Below are 17,608 nucleotides of genomic sequence, written 5' to 3'. Positions count from 1 at the left end.
TAATCATAGTCCAGTATCTTTCTCTAGCATTTTCGTCTTTATCTGCAAAAAAAATAAGGCCTAATAATCTTCTCTTCCATTACTCCATACCATACAGTGAACTTTATGGGATGCTCTTGGATGCCCTTGGATTTTCATCTCTCATTTTGTTTGTTAATGAATCCATTCAAATGAAAATGAGCTTCATCTGACATAATCAACTTTTACAGAAAATTGGGGTCGTTTCGGACAAGTTCTTGCATTCGAACTGCATATTGAACCCTTGTTTGAAAATCTTCAGACTTCAAGTGTTGTACAAGCTGCACTTTATAAGGAAAGAGTTTTAAACTGTGCAGAATATTGTGTAATGAGCTTTGACATATCCCAAGTTGTGTGGAACGTTGTCGAATCAATGTTTCAGGATGCTGCTCCACGCTTTCTCACACTATTTCCCTATTTTCATTTATGATGACGTTTCCAGGTCTGCCAGCTCATGGAAGATCAAGTACAGCTCCTTGATCTTCAAATCGGCGCACAATGTTTCAAATTGTGTTGCGACTTGGGCTACCTCTTACGTGAAAATGCCGTTGATAAGCTCTGAGTCAAAACAATTGACCCCTGATTTTGGTAAAACAATTTCACAACTTGCGTACGTTGTCCAATGCTATACTTATCAATCATTAATTTCCAAAATATTATCTGCAAAATATTTGAAATAGAGAAAAAATATCATTAATGGTAATTTGGACACTTTGTCTCTCTCTCTCTCTCTCTCTCTCTCTCTCTCTCTCTCTCTCTCTATATATATATATATATATATATATATATATATATATATATATATATATATATATATATATATATATATATACCAGGTAAGAGGTATTCAAAAATGAAAACTAATGAATTTAACGAAGTTATTAAGAGTGCTCAATAAAAGAAGAGCAATATATATTTTTATTCATATAAACAAATTCACATGGTTGCAACACTGGACATGCTAATGTTTCAGACAAATGGTCGGTTAAAACCAGAAGTCCGCGTCAGGCAACTTAATAAATGGTTGCTTTCCATAAAACTAGTTCTGTGGACTATTTGTCCAAAACATTGGCATGTCCAGTGCTGTGACCATGTAAATTTGTTTATATCAATAATGTAAATACACACACACACACGCATATATATATATTTAATTTTTTTTTTAATTTCATTTTTACTCCAAACAAGGCACATGTCTGTTCACATTACACTTGAACTTCTGCATGTCAGTGCAGTTGGGAAAGCAGAATTCTGGAAGGGAGTTTTAAAGTCTAGCAGTTCTGGGGAAGAAACTATTAGAGTAGAAGGCTTTCTGGGATCTGGGGATTTCTACTGTGTAGGGGTGGATTTTGCTGCTTGTCAGGTTTGTCACGGGTATTTACATCTAATAGGTACAATGGCTTGTAGTTCGTTGGAGTATTCACCATTAAAATATTATTGAAGAGGCAGAGGGATTCAGCATTGCGTTGATGTGACAGAGGTCGAAGCTTTGATGACAGTTTAGGACCTATCAGGTTGGCGACTCTCTTTTGAATCCTGTCCAGGAGCGAGAGATTAGTAGCAGATGCACCAGCCCAAATGTGACAACAATACTCCATACATGGACGAATGGTGGCCTTGTAGAGATACAGGATACTTTCAGGCATAAGTAGCTTCCTAGCACGGTAAAGAGAGCCCACCTTCTTTGCAGCAGCCTTGGCAATGCTTTCAATGTATCTGTTCCAAGTTATGTTCCTTCTGAACGTTAGGCCGAGGAGTTTAAAAGAAGTACTTTCAGGTAATGTATCTTTAGTCATAGCTATTGGTGGTCAAGAAGGTTTCTTGTAGTTATTTAAGGAAGCAAGTTTTGTCTTGGCAGCATTGAATGTGACCATCCATTTTTGTCCCCATTCTACTACAGATTATAGGTCATCCACTAGTGTTTTTGCCATTTCCTTAGATATGTGTTCATTTGTTTTCCCCTCGTGCCTGTTATAGAGTGTGATGTCATCAGCAAATATACCCATCTCAGAAACAATTTTATCAGAGAGGTCATTATGAATATTATTAGGAATAATAAAGGTCCAAGGATAGACCCCTGAGGTACACTCGTATTTATATCATATTGTTTAGATGTACAATCGTCGAGAGTAACCTGGATTCTTCTCTTATTTAAGAAAGATTTAATTATGTTAAGTATTCGTCCAGTGATACCATAAGATCTTCTTTTTCTGAGAAGACTATCCCTGTCAAAAGCCTTAGATATATCTAGAGCTACCGCTCTACCCTCACCTGCTTTGTCCAGTGTATGGTATATATGTTCAGAGATTACAGTAAGGATATCTGCTGTAGAACAGGCTTGTCTAAATCCATATTGTTTGTCGGTCAAAAGTTTAGCAGCTGTAAGGTGATGAACTAGAGCTTGGTTAATCATGGACTCAAATATTTTGGCGAAAAGTGGGAGGAAGCTAATGGGGCAATAATTTAATGGGTCAGTTCTTTCGCCAGAATTCTTGTAAACTGGTACCACAGAATCAGTTTTCTATCAATCAGGAAAGCAAGATTCATCAAGGCATCTGTTGTATAGTTTGGAGAGAACTGTATCAATCTCGGCGGAGCATTTTTTTTAATAGCATAGCCGGGATGAGATCAGGTTCATACGTTTTTGAGGTGTCTAGGTTTTTTATAATATCATGTACCTGAGAAGGAGTGATTTTCAGATCATCTAGTGTGGCATCTGTCTGCAAAGGAAAGTGAGGGAGGGAGTGGTTTGCTGGATCCAATGTGGAGTTTGAGGCAAAGTGACTGGCAAGTATGTTAGCCTTCTGAATTGCCGTGCAAACAACCTCATGATTATTGGATAGTGGGGGAATTGTTGATTGCCCATTATTTACTACACTGTTATAGATTTTCCAGAAATCACAAGTTCCTAATTTCTGTGCTTTGATGCATTTTCTGGTGGTTTGGGTATATTCTCTCTTAGCTGTCACTATTTCTTTCTTACAATTACTTCTAGCTTCTATAAACTTTTGTCTGTTTATACTAGACTTATGTCAGTTAAATCGTCGATATGCATGCTGCCTTTGAGCAATGGCAACTGTGCAAGTGGAAGTAAACCATTGGGGAGAGTGGGGTTTGCTATAGAATTTCCATGTGGGAACATGTACTTCAATTGCCATTTTGAACCATTCAGTGGTCTCATTTGCACACTATTCAGCAGGAAGAGAAAAAATATTTCCCCATCGAGCATCTCTAATGAGATTCCTGATGGCTTCCCAGTCAGCCTTCTTATAATACCTCGTCATTTTGAGTAATGTCTTTTCAGTTTTGGGTTGAGAATTTAAAGCGATTTCTACCATTATCATGACGTGATCAGCATTCCCGAGTGGGTTATGGGCATTCGTTATACAATCATCGGGAACTGTGGTCAGAAATAGATCTAGAAGTGAGGCATGTTGATCTTGCTGATATGGGAAACGTGCCGGAAACGTAACCGTCTGTGATAGGGAATGAGATATAGAGAAGCTATGCGTTATGCTGCCAGCTGGGTCTACATAAGTAGAGAATCCAAGTCAATTACTGTGGTGGATATTAAAGTCACCAAATACATGGACTTGTGCACTAGTATCGAGGGAGAGTACTGTATCTATGCTGTTTCTCTAGTCAAGGAGAGGGTGTTTAGAATATAGACTCCAAGTCTGTGCATATGTCTGTCTGAGTCCTTATGGCAAAGTGGGAGATAACCAGGCATGTTATAGTGGTTAGAGGGAATGGAGAAGTGTAGGTTAGTTTCATTTAGCACTAAAATATCTGGGGTGGTCACTAGGAGAAACGATCCTACATCATTTAAATTAGTTCTAAGCCCACGGATATTTGTGAATGCAAGCCTCAAGGAAGGAGGCAAATTTGTTTTGTTTGTGTTTAAGCCTGGTTTAATTGTAATTTTTGAATGAACTGCCATTTTATTTTATTTAGAAGTTTCAGTTTAGGATGAGAGGTGCTGGACAAAGTTGTCGAGCAGAATACCAAACATGCAACACAAATAGACGATCAGCCGACTCCTCATCTACAGGATTGTGGCTTCGGGAAAGTCCACTGGAGATGGGTGCAGGGTCTCATTCCATGCATGACATGGCACTACAACCAACCTGTTATTATGCAACTGTTGAAGTGTTACAAAAGAATTAGGGCTCCTGTACTATGAGTTGGAAACAGCAGTCTGAAACTGTCAATCCAGTAACCTCAACCCATCAGACGAAAATCAGCCCAATCCAATTGCATTGAGATATCCAGCACTCAGCACCCCCCCCCCAAAGTGCCCAGTTTTAGGGGATGGGATGCGACGGGAGTGGGAAACGGCATTCATTGCCCTTGTCAGGAAACAAGGTCCACCACTGGGTGTTTCTGTCGAGTCAACACTTCCTAAAGTGTTTAACACAAAACTAAGCATACATTTCATCCACATTAAATATTTGTTAAATTCAATCCAAACAAAGTGTTTCACTCAATTTCCATAAAGAAGATAGCAAACAGTTTCATGCTCTATACATTAAGTCCTCTCACTCCACTCACGTCATCATGTTACAATATTAACAGGTGTACTTATTTTCGCTCGACCATTATTTCCTATATATATTCCAGCTACTTAAAGCATATTACAACAGATTAAGAACATAAGTAATAAGCACTCCCTCCAATTCAGATATATTCTACCTTGTCTCATGCTTGCCAATACAATATACTAAAGCCGAGATAATAAACGCTTGTTACCCTAAGTTTTTTTCCTAAAATATGCATCAGATTAAGTGAGCTATCTCTTACTAATTTTCTATTACTTTTGCAGTTTTGGTTAATCCCCTCTTAGCTTTATTCTATATTGTATTTATCTCTCTCTCTTCGATCCTGGATATGACCTTAAACTATAGCCGATGGTGAGGCCCCAACTTGCGGGCTTTGGGGAATGTGAAGCTACCCCTTAATTGCCTCTGCTCCCAGGTCCACTCTGACCCAGAATGGTAGTACCTGTTAGGGTCCCAACTATGGGTTAAATAGAAACTGACTTGACAAAAAACAAACAAAAAAATACAAACAAATATATTCTATTAAAAACTTTTTCTTTAAAATCACTGGATTTGGCATTAAATGACCTGAAAAGAGTTGATATGCCGTAAAACAAAAACAATCAGCCAACCAACTCTCTCTCTCTGTAAACAATCAAAGATAACAAAGAAAGGAATGATTGGAATAGTCCATTATAAACAAAAGGGAATAACACTAGTTGCAGTAATACTATTTTACTCATAATCGAAAAAAGAGAGGCTAAATTGAAAATTTATCATTTCATTTTTATACTAGCACACTGCTCGACATCGCCCAATTGTAAAATATGCTTAAATACAATATTTTAATTTATGCAAATTTCAGATTTATTAGTATAAAGCCAATTCTCTATTGATTATTATATGGTAACCAATATGTAGTAGTGATCTCAAATGTTTTAAAAAGAAGTATGACTTGGTGCCATCAGCTAGAATTGAAACCGTAACATTTACCTATCAGATTAGTACTGTATTTGAACACATGTATTACTTACAACATCGAATCCGATAATTCTTTATGGTAATATCGTGCAGACGTCTTATCTACATTTGAATTTTATCTATGATATAAACCTCACCTGTCTGTTAAAATGTATGTATGCACGCATGTATGAATGTACATATGTTTGTATCTCTGTCTAAAACTTTCGACAGAGGTGACGGATTTTCACAAGATCAGTATCCGTTTGAAGCTTGACCCGTCGGACGACAAATATTGAAAAATCGGCTAAAAACATTAATTCTTTCACCCTCAACTGGGCACTTTTCTACAGGGCAGGGGTCGCTTTTTTCACCGATATTTTCGAAAGTCATCTCCTCTTTTCGATTTACTAGCTTTAATTTAAACCTACGTCACTTCCGGTTTGGCGATGAGCGCAACAGCAAAGACGTCACGCTTTTTTTTTCACATTTTTTTCCTCCTTCGCAGTACGGGTTCGAGCCTGCCTGTCTTTTTTTTTTTTTTGCTTAACGCACACTTCCAAACACCTGAGAAATGCCGGGCAGCCCGGTTAGTATATATATATATATATATATATATATATATATATATATATATATATATATATAATTATTGGGGGAGGGTACAAAACATTAATATTGCTATTAAAAAGGGAAAACTTTTTGTATCCATGGTAAAAAGGACGGAGGGAAAACATTCAATGGAGGTTAAAAAAAAAACAAAGTTTACATAAATAAAAATACATACCTAATAAATACCTGGTCGCCCAACTCTACCCCCCCCCCCCGCTTCTTTTTACCATGGATACAAAAAAACCCAGTCTTCCCTTTTTAACAGCTATATATATATATATATATATATATATATATATATATATATATACACACTAGCATGCCGCCCGGCACTGAGCATTCATAAAATTCACTTAAATATGATATTTTGATTAATGCAGATTTCATTTTTTTTTTATATTATATTGAACCCAATATATGGTAATGATTTAAAAAGTTAAAAAAAAAAAAAAAATGACTTGTGTGCCACCACCAGGAATTGAAACCAAAACGTTTAGCTGACGATTTACTTTTTTCTTTGATCTTAATGACTGAGCTAGGAAGACATGTTTGCTGCAAGGCTAAAAATTAAAACATGAACCAATAACTATTACGTTACGCATGCATATTCGTAATGCCGTTGTTCGACCTTCACTAGGAAAATTCCATTTTTTTCATTTTCACACTTTTGCACTGATTTTCCCCACCTAAAACCCAAATATAAAGTTTTGCATGGGTTTGAATACCCTATACATTAAGTTTCATCTCTGTAGACCAAAAACTGTCAGAGGAGTTTGGTAGGCAAATTCTTTTAAACAAATATATATACGCATACATAAATATATATAGAAAGAGGTTTGTGTTTACTATAACCTTTTTACGTGAATATTACACAAGTATAAATCATGTAGAATATCTGCATGAATATGATTAAACGTGATAGTTAACAAAAGATAATAATCTCATAAGAAAAACGAAAAAACTAATAGGGAATTAATTAAAATGAATGTTTAAAAGAATATGTAAATTAGCTAGATCTTTTGCAGATGAATGAATATATAACAAAGTTGTATTTTCTTTTTAAATTATGAATATTAATACACACGAAAAAAGTTTATAGGAGTATATATATCTTATTAATATTTATGTAACCAAAATTTTAATACACCAATAAAATTAAGGTCAAAATTAATTCACTCAATTATTTAAGTTTCCTGATTATCAGTTTTCATAATCGATCATGCATATAATATTTTCGCAAAAATCAAGACAACAAAATATAAAATGAGAACATCTTATTTTCTTGTGTGTTACAATCGTTTCATAACTGTTGGACCAATTTTAAATGTTATATCATTTAAAAATATTCAAAAATAGCTACTCTTCAGATGGCCAAATACACTTTTTATACATATATGAATACATTAATAATCTCTATTTTTAGAGAACACGCAGTTGGGCCTACCTACACACCATCCTTATATTTTCTTTTTTTTTTTTTTTTTTTTTTTTGATAGCCTTTGTATTTAGTAATCGCCCCATTTTTGTATTTCTATTTTTTTTAAATGATATTTCAATACAAGATTAAAATGAAAAAAAATTTAAAAGCCTCTACCTATTTTTTATTATTTCGGGGGAAAAAGTAAAACTATTATAGGCAGATATGCAGTTCAAGTTGTAAATGTATCCTCTGACCCTTGAATGACGAAAAGGGACAACTTTTAGATTACACTATTGTTACGTCACCTAAATAAACATAAATGATCGATTTATTAATATTATTTTCTTTTTTTCACTTAATAGTAACAAACAGTATATTATTTTATTTCTAAATCATGTTAAGAAACATTAAACAATAAATTTATAATTTTGAAAAGAGTGTTTTATATCTAAAATTAAAAAAAATGTTTTATTTTTTTAATTAAAAAAATGCCTTATTTCTTACATTTTAAAAAGAATGTTTTATTTCTAAATTTTAAAAAGAATTTATGCAACCTTTTTTTTAACCTCCATCAAACAGAAATGGAATCATGTCGTCTTTTCTAGGGCGACAATTTTATCGTTCCCCCTTTACGTTTGCTAATAACCATTTCTTATCAGTTTAATAACAAACTAAAAATGATCAATGGACAAAGTATAATGGTTAACAGATTTATTTAACAACTTCACAGATTAAACGATAAAGTTTGTGATTAGCGAGTGCTTTTTATTTATTTTTCAAACTGTAATGGTCGATCTGTTACTCCAAGTGTAGATAACTCTTCTTTTTTTTTTCAACACAAGGGAAATAACTTATCCTTTTTTGGTTATTCGTCAGTACTGTACTGTACCGATATTCAATAATTGAAATATTGAATTTCAAGTGAAACCAATATTACCTAGTGAATTGTCATGTTGCAATAATGAAAATATCCAAAAATTAGGAAAAGCAATAAAGTAGAAAATTAATTTTTAATGAAAACAGTTTTCAAAGACGATCAATAAAAATGAAGTTTTTCGAAATTGGCCAAAAATGTTCAGTTTTCAGAAAATAGTTACCTCTTTTTGTTACAAACTCTGATTTTTTTTTCTTTTGCAAAACTTAATTTTCGCTAATTGTCTTTGAAAACAATTTTCATTAATAATTAATTTTCTACCTTATATCGTCTTTCCTCATTTTTAGATATGTTCATTACTGTGACAGGACAATTAAGTAGATGCTATTGGTTTTACTTGAAATTCAGTATTTTGATTTTCACTATTATAATGAAGAAGAACCAAATTGTTAGCAATCAACTCTGAAACTTCTTGGTCTTTCAGATTTTTCTCAGAGTTCATATATTAAATCCATTGCTCTGTCTGTGTCTTGTAAAGTCGATTTTCTCTACTGCTCAAAACACTTTCTCATGCCTGGGGCTATTCTCTATTTTGGCAAATCTTCTATCAGACAATGTATGAAATACTGTTTCCATATTTGGGTTATTGAATTTGTCCTATTTAAAGGTTCTTGATAAGATGCAAAAACGTATCTGTAATTTTTTTTTTTTTTTTTTTTTTTTAATTACATTTTCACTCCAAACAAGGCAAATTGCCACTTTGGTGTAAGGGGCTACTATCAGGGGCAACAACTACTGGGGTACTATGTAGGGATTTGGGCAGCAAGATGTCGGTTCACGTTACACTTGAACTTCTGCACGTCAGTACTGTTGGGGAAGCAGAGACCTGGAATGGAATTCCAGAGTCTAGCGGTTCTGGGGAAGAAACTATTGGAGTAAAAAGATCTTTTACATCTAGGGATCTCTACAGTGTGGGGGTGGGATTTAGCAGCCTGTCGGGTTTGTCGAGGGTGCTCACGTCGTGGGGGCACAAGTGATTGCAGTTCGTCAGAGCATTCACCACTAAAATACTTGTAGAAAAGGCAGTGAACGTTAGGCCAAGGAGTTTGAAAGATGTACTCTCAGATAAAGAGTCGTTGGAGACTTCTACAGACGTATCTGAAAATGACGTTAGGTAGTTGGAGGGAGAAAGGAAGAGGGACAAAACCGATAGGTTTTGTTTTATTTTATTCAGAGACGTACATCCATACATACCTATAGTGAACGTTTTTATAATTTTCACCATTTTTTAATTTAATTATTTTTGTGTGTTCTTGCTTTTAAATGTTTTCAATTCTATTTCATTTTTCAAGATTATATAAAAATTATGGTATGCTGATGATTACACGATTATTCATGCAAGGAAAATATTGGAATCTTATATTACACTAAAAAAATGTAACCTTAAAAAAAAAAGAAGAAATATTTTCTTCGGTTACAACTTTTTTGTGTGCAAATATTAAATAAACAATAATTCAATGGTAATATCGTTAGTTCAAAACAATAATTCAATGGTAATATTGTTAGTTCAAAACAATAATTCAATGGTAATATTGTTAGTTCAAAACAATAATTCAATGGTAATATTGTTAGTTCAAAACAATAATTCAATGGTAATATTGTTAGTTCAAAACAATAATTCAATGGTAATATTGTTAGTTCAAAACAATAATTCAATGGTAATATTGTTAGTTCAAAACAATAATTCAATGGTAATATTGTTAGTTCGAAAAATTAATTTTTCTTGGAATTATATCGATTTCCTTAATACAGATTTTAAGGTCTCATTTTTTAATGTTCCCGAAAAAATTAATTTTTTCTTTTTTGTAATTGTTACAATTTATGATGTTTCATTTTCATAAAAAAAAAAAATAAATAAACTCAATCATTTTTTTTTTTTTTTTTTTTTACTACTGAAAGCCATAACTTTAGTAAAGGTGTTTTTTGTTTAAACAAAATAATACATTTTCACTAAGATTCAAATGAAAATAATTGGTTAATTATATTCCATGATCAGTATTTAATAAATACTGAAAATGTCATTAAAATTGTTAATTTCTTGGTTTTTTGATGAATTTTTAAGTTAAGGGAGGGGTCAAAATGTTTATACATTTTGGGCATCGGCCATTCATTTTGCATGTACCTAGCGTATGACCTAAATCCATACATATACAAACACTGCAAAAACTAACATTGTTTAACCTATAAAATTAATTAGCGCATCTGCAGAAAGAAAAAAAAAAGGTATAGTCAGGCCATGATCAATGTTTTTTTCCCCCATTTTGGACCCCTTAGCACCTATTTTACCAGCTAAAGATCAAATCGAAGGTGTGCTACAGATTCAAATACCCTATATATCAAATTTTAACACTGAACCAAATATTCAGAGAAGAGTTTGGTAGAGAGTTTTCGCACACACAGAGACAAGATCACTTTTATATATATTTATACATCTATAAAAGTGAGAATGTGTGTGTGTGTGTGTTTGAGAACACTTCTCAACTTATATACTCAACAAATTTCTGATCTACAAACTTGAAATTTGGTATAGAGAATATTCATATATGTGGAAAACTTTTTAATCGGTTTTCATCCGGAAAAAAGGGCTGCTAAGGGGTCAAAATTGATAAACTGATCCATAAGGGGCGGGCGGGGGTGGTCATCGGATTTTTATCTGTTTTCAACTGTTTCAGACTGCTCATCTTTTGGAACATGACAGCTTCCTTGTGTCAAGTAAAAGTTGGTTTGCAAACACTTTTTAAAAATCATGTCAAGCTGGTCTAATGGTTATCATACATGATTCACTATCTTTAGGTTTTGGTTCAGCTCTGGTATTTTTATTTTTACTTACAAGAAGTGAACTATTTAGAAAAACATAATACTCGCATCCACATGTCTCAGTTTCTTCATTTTTCTTTTTTTTTAAAGGAATTTAACATTACATTCAATACCTACAGTATTTCTGTTTATAATAAATAAGAATTCTGCATTCATTAAAATATAATATTTATGTGTATTTTATGACGGGGCAACGCCAGGTGGCCTGCTAGTATATATATATATATATATATAATTATTTTTTTTACTATAATAATTAAATACCTACAGACACTAGTGTTTCATCCTTTTGGGAATCTTAAGTGCAGGGTGTCACGATTAATACCAGTCGAACGATTCGAACCCCGCAACACAAGACATCTCTGGCTCGATTAGCGAAGACCAAATCAATTCAGCTACCATTAACCGGGTGAAATAACGTTGAATTTAAACATCTTAATTTTAAATGTTCATTTACGTCAGTCAGACAGTGATTTTTAAAATACAATTATCCACTGACACGTGTTTCGTCGTCTACGACTCATCAGAGTCGCTGAATCTGATGAGTCGTAGACGACGAAACACGTGTCAGTGGATAATTGTATTTTAAAAATAATATATATATACCGCTCCCCATGTGGGGGTACCAAATTGGTTAAAGGGAAAATTATTCCTAACTCGCATTTAGGTAAAAATGCACTTTCGTAAATAATTGAATTCATTCAAAACATATCGCTAAAACCAAAAAAAACAACATCTATCTATCTATATATATATATATTTCCATGTGCTAGAATGTTTTCATCTTACATTCTACACAAATATGCACAATGTAAAAACTATGCATAAATAGAATTCAGTGTAATAGTGAAATGAACCAATCATCCAATAAGAAACCATAAAAAAACGGATAATAAACACTCATTTTTTAAAGGAATATGCAAATTAGTTAACTTTCGTGTAGTTGCTCGCATATCCATGACTGAGTATATTTAGAAGTTCATTTTAATAATTTTTAAATAGAAAAGGTAAATCTGGCCTTTGGGCTAAGATCACAGTGTGGTATCTGTTCTGATGCTGCTGCAGTAGTGCTGACTGCTGCTGCGCTGCTGCACTTGAGTTGGTTTGTTTTTACTAAAACTTTTTAGTCAATACTAGAGCAATTTTTAGTCTATACTAAAACAATTTTTATTTTTGCCTACTTCCAGAGTGTCCCCCCCCTTTTTTTCTCTCCCACAATGGGAACGACCTTGTGTCACATTTTGCTTTCGTGGGAGAAGCAAATAAATACCAATAGAAATTGTAGACTTTTAATATTAATGTCAGAGCGAAAAAAAAAATCAGGTATTTTGTTTACGATATGCCCAGCGTAGTATAACCCCTTCCCAATCTCCCCATGTTAAGGACGGCTTTCGGAATAAACACCTTCAACCTCAAAAGCCGTTTTAACATGGGGAGGTTGGGAGTGCTTATTCCGAAAGCCGTTCTTAACATGAGGCGGACAGGGGTGTTTATACTACGCTGGGGCAAGTCGTAAAAAAATAAAAAATAAAAAATATACCAAAACTCAATTTTATAAGGAGGTATAAAAAAAGAAAACTTCTTGGAGATCGTTGACTATTTCACGTTAAATTGATATACAAAACTGATCTCCCACTCTAATTCTAATTTTTTATCCCAGATATTCAGTGTTTGTTTACATATAATCGCCTAAAAAGTAGAATCTCATTATTAGAGGGGAGGGGATTGTCATATCGTGTACATATACATATTTATTAAAAACAAGATAATAAATATACATATATTAAAATTATAATGAAAACGGCTTGAAGAGTTTAACACGTTTAAAGTGGAATCGTAGATAAGAAATTAGTGCAGATATATTCTAATTCTTTCTCCATTCCCTATTCTCGAATAAGAGAATATCTTCTTCTCGACTATTGATCGAGAAAACGATCACACTATTCTGATATTCTCTTCCACCGGAATAAACCCGCCCAGCAAACCGAAACAAATTAGTTTAATGGCGCTGCCCAAACTGAAAAAAAAATGTACTGATACAGCATGAATCCTAAGCCATCCTTTCCATGGCAAGGGTTAGTTATTGCCAGATGTGTCCCTTTAAGTCAGGAAGAGTTTCCCTCTAGAGATTAATAAGGATCTTACGATGTAAAAATGTCAGGATCAAGGCCCAACCCACCTCGCAAAGATGGCATTAATCATATTTTATCAGTGGCGTATAATCAGCGGAACGCTTGGATCAATGACAAGTCGGCTGTCAGTTAGAGAAACACGATCGATCACTCAGTCCATTTGGGAAGGCCCCTGTGCGGCCAAACGTATCAGGGAAGCCAACAGAAATTGTTAATACGAATGAGGGAGGGAGATAATTGCTGGGGGGATGGACAGGGAGCTAAGATTGGCAGGAGGTAAAAGAAGAAGATGGTTACCGATACCGTAGAGAGAGAGCCATTTTGTCTTGTACTTAAACAACCTTTTCCTTCGTAATGGCGATGCATGCGGGTTATTTGATTTTTTGTTGTTTTTTTTTTAAAGTAATATCATTTACATTTTTTTTTTCAAAACCATGAATGGTAATTTATGGTAGAATTGAAAGCAAGATAATTTTGGTTAAAAATAAAATAAAATTCAATTGATTAATCAATTGCGTCGCTTTTGTGTGTGTGTGTGTGTATTAATTAAATCAACATTATTACCAGCTGAGTTATTTAAATTAAATGATTTTACATTAATTTTGGAATCCATTGATTAAAAATGAAAAATAAATCTATATATGTGTTACTGCTCGAAATCTTCGTAAATCTCTTTTTATTAAAAAAAAAAAAAAAAAAAAGGGGTACTTCTGCAAGATAAAATACGGACTATGCTATTTTTTAAAGTAGGATTTTCAAGTTAAATTAATTTTTTACGTCTTTTGTTTTGCTAGGTGAAAGTACAGAATACGCCCTCCCTATCCTCGTGTTAAGAATGGCGTTCTAAATAATATTATTTCAGCACGGTCCGTTCTGCATGAGTACGAGAAAAATGTATAACCGCTTGCACTTCTCATGTATATGTGTTTCTCGCCTCTGCGTGATTACAAATTTAAAATAAAATAGTTAAAACTACTAAAATAAACCTTTTATTTATCATATTTTTTAAATTATTTTATTACGAAAATTGAACTCACTAGAATATGTTCCATATTTCTGTTTCTTTGGAAGCAATCTTAATATCTTGGTGCTTCTACAGAATTTGAACCGAACTAAATCTAAAATTTAGGCTTTTGCTTTTGTTAGGAGTTTGGTTAAGTTAAAAAAAAAAAAAAAAACGTTCAGTTCAAATTCTATAGTTGGGAAGAAATTATTTCGTGACCCTTCGAAGTTTGAAATGAATTTGAAAGCATTTAAACTGTCGAATAGAAAGTCATTTCTGGCTTCAAAATTCTTAGCGAATTGTAGATTAACCCCTGGCCCTCTCCTGTCAATAAAAATAAGATTCTACTTTTTAAAGGCGATTGTCAGAAAGAAGGAAAAAAAAAAATTTAAATTAAATTAACGTAAAATGTCCCCCCTTTTCCGGATCATTAGGGCAGTTAACAAAAAAAAAAAAAAAAAAAAAAAAATTAATCCTATAGGAAATAAATCCTGTGCAGTTTTAGGTAGAGAAGATTTTACTTTTTAGGCGATTACGCGTGGTTTTACGACCTTGCTACATGGACTTGTGGTTAGTGGTAACATTTATAAAAAAAATAAATTATTCACCCAAAACGAGACACATTTCCACTAAGACGTAAAGGGATACTGTGATTAGAAGCGAGATTATAGGGGCGAGCACATCCTAAGTGCGGAGCTGAGTAACAAGATGTTTGTTTGCATTACATTTAAAAGAATCCCAAAAGCAAGGAAAGAAGTCATTGGAGTAGAAAGTTTTCTGGCATTCTGACCTCTACAATGAAGAAATGGAATTTTTCTACTAGCCGGGTCTGTTGGGTATATTTACATTGAGAGTATACAAGTGCAGGAATTTTCTCCAGAGCACATTCCGTCAAAGTACTTGTAAAACAAGCACAAGGATGCAACATTGCAACGATGGGACATGGGCTGGAACTTAGTAGATGGTGTGAAATCTATGAAGTTAGAGACTCTTTATTGGACAATGTCAAAAAGGGCAACAATACTCCATGCATGGATGAATGATGGTTTTATAAAGATAAAGGATACCGGCAAGCATGAAAAGTTTACTAGCCCAGTAAAGGGAGGTCATTTTCTTTGCAGCAGATTTGGCAGTATCTCTTCTATGTATTTATTGCAATTCATGTTAGGGTAAAGCTAAAGGGTCAACTATACCCAAAGGCTCCTTTTTTATTAGCTGCTCCGTGAAGTGTAGAAAAGGGCACCATTCTATTTCCAGGATTACTCCACATGCTATTGAACTTTCCCTGAGAGTTTAGCAAGGGGTCATCATCAAGTACCATTTCTTAAGTCTTTGGTATGGCTCGATTAAAAACTGAACTCCGGTGTCTGGGACACTATTCTTACCATGATGACTAATCAGCATTATAAGGGGAGGATCAAGGGCAAGTGGGGTAATGCTGGAAATGGAGTGGCACTCTCCCCTATACCTCAGTGTAGCAGCTAATGAAAAGGGAGCCTTCAGGTTGCCTTGGGTTATAATCAGCCACTTAGCTTGCCAATTCATGTTATCAGTGAATATTAGACTCTTAGGAAGAGCACATTTGAATTGAAAGCAATTTTTGGTTCCAGAAGAAAATAAAAAAATCTTGTTCCAAATAAAATGGCAGTCGTTAATTAGAGAAGCTTTGAATTGTAAAAGCTAAGACAAAGAAAAGTTTTCCGTTGGGTAGTCGATCTGTACAAGTGTCGGATTGCAAAAGTATACAGGCGAAGAGCAAATTCCTTCTTGTGTTGGACACAAAAAATAATGTGAGGGAATTAAAAAAAATATCCAGTATGTTTTATTGAGTGATTTTGATTGCGAGCAAAGTGTGGCTTCATTTGATTGGTCAGGTTCTATCAGCAGTGTCTATAAATAGAACCTTTCAATTTTGGGGAATTATACCCTAGATATAATAGCAAAAATATTGCAACAGGTACTATCAGCCATGGAAATCGGTGGTTGAAAAAGTTCCTTATAATTGTTAAAAGAAAGCTTTCTTTTAATAGCATTAAATGTCACTATCCATTATGTCTCTATTTTACTACAATTTGGAAGTCATTTTCTAGGGATTCAAAACAGTGCCTTAGATATGCGTGAGTGTTTGATTTACCCATATATCACTTTTTTGTTTTATTTTTCTTCAGTCAAAGTTCTTAAAAATCAAGAGGGCCCCTTCTTAATGGCTAACACTTGATCTCTATATGAGATACATAAATATTCAGATATTCCATTAAATCTCCTTTATGTCTCAAATGTTGAGTTAGTAAAGAAGTTAAGAATATTAATTTTCCTCTCCCCAGTTGACCAGCTAAATATGTTATAGTATATTTCTTGTAGTCTTTTAGTCTTACTGGATTCCAGAATAAGAATTTATCTAGTCTGGTGGAGTATCTAGCTTAGTGCTGTTACTTGAAGTAACATCACCTGAAGAAGGTGCACCATTCCTAATATAAGACACTGGTGGTTAGCACAATATCACGTTTGACACACCGGTTCCCATCATATCACCAAAGTTAAGCAACGATGAGCCTGGCCAGTATCAGATGGGTGACCATTTGTGACTTCCAGGTGCTGAATGTGCTCTCCACTTATCTTAGCATTGTTTCCAGTCGTCCTGGACTTCTCCTTGCCACTGGACTCAAGCAGTACCAATTCAGGAGAGGTGTGGCATTGCGCAACCCTTGCCACGCAATTACACGCGCAGCTGTCTTACGAGGAGTATCCTTTGTCTTTCGAGACTGAATGGAGGCTGTGGTTAGCCATACCAAGGAGATCTTATTTGGGCTGCAGATACTATGTCGTTTGGAATATTTAGTCAGTAGAGTACTTGTAGAAAAAAGTATCCTCATGCCAGGTTGTCCTGACAAACCCTTGTACAGAGAGAGCTTAGACGTTCAAGGATAGTGTCTAGTAGACATTCAAGTTCTAGAATAGGGCAACGTGTCATCAGCAAACATATTCATCTTTGACATGATTTAATCGGGAAGGTCGTTTATAAAGATTAGGAGTAATAAAGTAATAAAGGTTGAATAATGGAGATTCGTCTTCTTTACACGTCTTTGACACATGTTTACACAACAGTTTCTTATTTTTTTTTATTTATTTATTTTTTTGCATCATTGTTGTAGTCTGCAAGATCTTTCAAGTTGC

Source organism: Euprymna scolopes, chromosome 6 (assembly GCF_053919585.1).
Source record: "Euprymna scolopes isolate OS-2025 chromosome 6, ASM5391958v1, whole genome shotgun sequence".
Taxonomy (NCBI): domain Eukaryota; kingdom Metazoa; phylum Mollusca; class Cephalopoda; order Sepiida; family Sepiolidae; genus Euprymna; species Euprymna scolopes.
Note: the sequence above shows the minus strand (reverse complement) of the source record.